The sequence below is a fragment of the Myotis nattereri genome, assembly GCF_964212035.1.
Source record: "Myotis nattereri genome assembly, chromosome: 6".
NCBI lineage: Eukaryota > Metazoa > Chordata > Mammalia > Chiroptera > Vespertilionidae > Myotis > Myotis nattereri.
This window is the reverse complement of record NC_138081.1, coordinates 58,706,748-58,709,961: the sequence shown is the minus strand read 5'-3', so window position 1 is coordinate 58,709,961 and position 3,214 is coordinate 58,706,748. Positions and strand designations below refer to the sequence as shown.

The 3,214-nt window shown below is 39.7% G+C and overlaps 1 pseudogene across 1 annotated transcript; it reads left to right on the top strand.

The window, feature by feature from the left end:
- The first annotated feature begins 276 nt into the window (after positions 1–276).
- On the top strand, positions 277–1,821 carry LOC308521284 (phenylalanine--tRNA ligase beta subunit-like; annotated as a pseudogene). Its single transcript has one exon. The product of its transcript is annotated as a phenylalanine--tRNA ligase beta subunit-like (transcript).
- Positions 1,822–3,214: the final 1,393 nt, after the last annotated feature.

Here is a 3,214-nt window from a genome sequence, read left to right as displayed (position 1 = left end):
TCTCCAAAAGACTCTAGTGAAAATAGCTTTCAAGCCCTCGGCTGGACCTACACTGATGAAGAATTTGATGAACTATGCTTTGAATTTGGTCTGGAACTTGATGAAATTACTTCTGAGAAGGAAATTATAAGTAAGGAACAAGGTAATGAAAAGGCAGAGGGGGCATCTGATGTTATTCTTTACAAAATTGACGTCCCAGCCAATAGATATGATCTCCTATGTCTGGAGGGATTGGTCCGAGGACTTCAAGTCTTTAAAGAAAGGATAAAGGCTCCAGTATATAAACGGGTAATGCCTAATGGAGAAATCCAGAAATTGATCATCACAGAAGAGACAGCTAAAATACGCCCTTATGTTGTAGCAGCAGTTCTCCGAAATATAAAGTTTACTAAAGATTGCTATGACAGCTTCATTGAACTTCAAGAGAAGTTGCATCAGAACATTTGCAGGAAAAGAGCATTGGTTGCTATTGGTACCCATGATTTGGATACTTTGTCAGGCCCTTTTACTTACACTGCGAAGCGACCTTCAGATATCAAATTCAAACCTCTAAATAAGACAAAGGAGTATACAGCCTGTGAACTGATGAATATATACAAGACTGACAACCATCTTAAACATTATTTACATATTATTGAAAATAAGCCCCTGTACCCAGTTATCTATGATAGCAATGGTGTTGTCCTATCAATGCCTCCAATCATCAATGGAAACCATACCAAAATAACAGTAAATACTAGAAATGTATTTATTGAATGCACAGGAACTGACTTTACTAAGGCAAAAATAGTTCTTGATATTATTGTCACCATGTTCAGTGAATATTGTGAGAATCAATTTACGGTTGAAGCAGCTGAGGTAGTTTTTCCTAATGGAAAATCATCTACTTTTCCAGAACTGGCTTACCGAAAGGAGATGGTGAGAGCTGACCTAATTAACAAAAAAGTTGGAATCAGAGAAACACCAGAAAATAATGCTAAGCTTTTGACTAGGATGTACTTAAAGTCAGAAGTCATTGGCGATGGGAATCAGATTGAGATTGAAATCCCTCCGACCAGAGCTGACGTTATCCATGCATGTGATATTGTAGAAGATGCAGCTATTGCCTATGGATATAACAACATTCAGATGGCTCTCCCGAAAACATACACCATAGCTAATCAATTTCCCCTTAATAAGCTCACGGAACTTCTAAGGTACGACATGGCAGCTGCTGGCTTCACCGAAGCACTTACGTTTGCTCTGTGCTCCCAGTAAGATATTGCTGATAAACTTGGTTTGGATATCTCTGCAACTAATGCAGTCCATATAAGTAATCCTAAAACAGCTGAATTTCAGGTGGTGCGCACTACCCTTCTTCCTGGCCTCCTAAAGACCATAGCAGCAAATCGGAAGATGCCTCTTCCTCTGAAACTGTTTGAAATCTCTGATATTGTAATAGAAGATTCTAGCAGAGATGTAGGTGCAAGAAACTACAGGCACCTTTGTGCTGTTTATTATAACAAGAATCCTGGGTTTGAGATGATCCACGGGCTATTGGACAGAATTATGCAGCTGCTTGATGTGCCTCCCGGTGAAAAGAAGAGGGGATATGTGATCAAAGCATCAGAAGGCCCTGCTTTCTTCTCTGGGCGATGTGCTGAGGTCTTTGCCAGAGGTCAGAGCGTTGGCAAGCTGGGTGTCCTTCATCCTGATGTTATCACCAAATTTGAGCTGAACATGCCCTGCTCCACCCTGGAAATCAACATTGAGCCCTTTCTGTAAAGATGGGTCCCTGGGGTGTGGTTCTCTCCCTGAGTGTCCCTTTCTCCTCCCCTGGTGTCCTTTAGTCGTCCCCACCAGGAAGGTTGAATAAAGCAGAAAGCACTGTCTAAAAAAAAAAAAAGACTCTAGTGAAAATAGCAAGACAAATCCTCCCATGAGCTCACAGGCAAAAAGTTATTAACATAAGAAAGCTTAATGGCATGAGAAAGAAATCAGAAAAAAAGATAATAAAAGTATACTGTAGAAACTGAAGAATGAAGAGAAATAAAAATGAGTAAGTATGTTTCCATTATTAAAGAAGTAAAAGAAGTATTAGAATTTATCCAACAATAATATATTATGAAAGTAAGCAGAAACAAAAGTAATCAAACAGTATTTCTAGAAATAAAAAAATATACTCAGTGAAATTTAAAACTTGATAAAGGGATTAAACAGACTAGATATAGCCAAAGGAAAAATAGTAAATTTGAAGATACAATTGAGGAAATCACCCAGAGTCAGCACAGAGAAATATTGAGGTGGAAAATATATTTTAAAAATTGAGACAAATTGGAGACAAAAGTTTGCGAAAAATGTCTAATAGAATCTCAAAAAATAGATAGTAAAGAGATGGGAACATAAAACATTTAAAGCCATGAAGGCTCTAACCTTCTGGAACTGAAGGAAGACATGAGTATCATTATTCAAATTATGTTTAGCCACCCAGAATATCTGGTCATTTTACTTTTTCTGCTTAAGACTTTTCAATAGCTCTGTCCTGCCCATAAATAAGATTAAAGCACTTTAGCAAGACAAATGATCAGATCCCTACTCTGTCTTTTCTTACCTTAATTTATTATCATTCCCAGACTCAGCAAACATTATGGAGTTAATCCACAACCAGTTTCACATCTCTTTCCCATTATTCATGAATCTACTTGAATAAAATTCCTTCTGCATTCACTATCTCTCATCCCATTCTGCCTCCCTCACTTCCAGGCTAAGCTTTGCCTACTTTTCCTTTAATGTTAATTTTAGATATTATGCAGGGCGCTGGGGCTGGGGTCTCCCTTCTCCGAGTCCCGCTCGGAGGGGGAGACGTGAACCGGTTCGTACAAGTTAGGAGGCGCTTTTGGGATTAAAGAATTATGAAAGACAGACACAAAATAGATTAAAAGCTTGGGCTAGGTGTGGTGTCTGCCCTCTGACTCAAGGGACCAGACAGAGAGAGCCTGCCCTCTGATGGAGGGACAGACACAGAGAGAGCCAGCACCAAAAGCTGTTTATTATATACTCGAATTTCAGGAAGTTACATCACATCTGGGTGGGCCTTGAGCTCAACATCATGAGATCCATCCCCTTAACACTGGGAGGAGAGTCAGACTGAGTGGTGTCCAATCTTTTGGCTGGTCCCGCCCTCAGGGTGTGGCTCTGCCCTTGCTCTGAGTCCCAGCTAAGTGTTTTTGCCAAG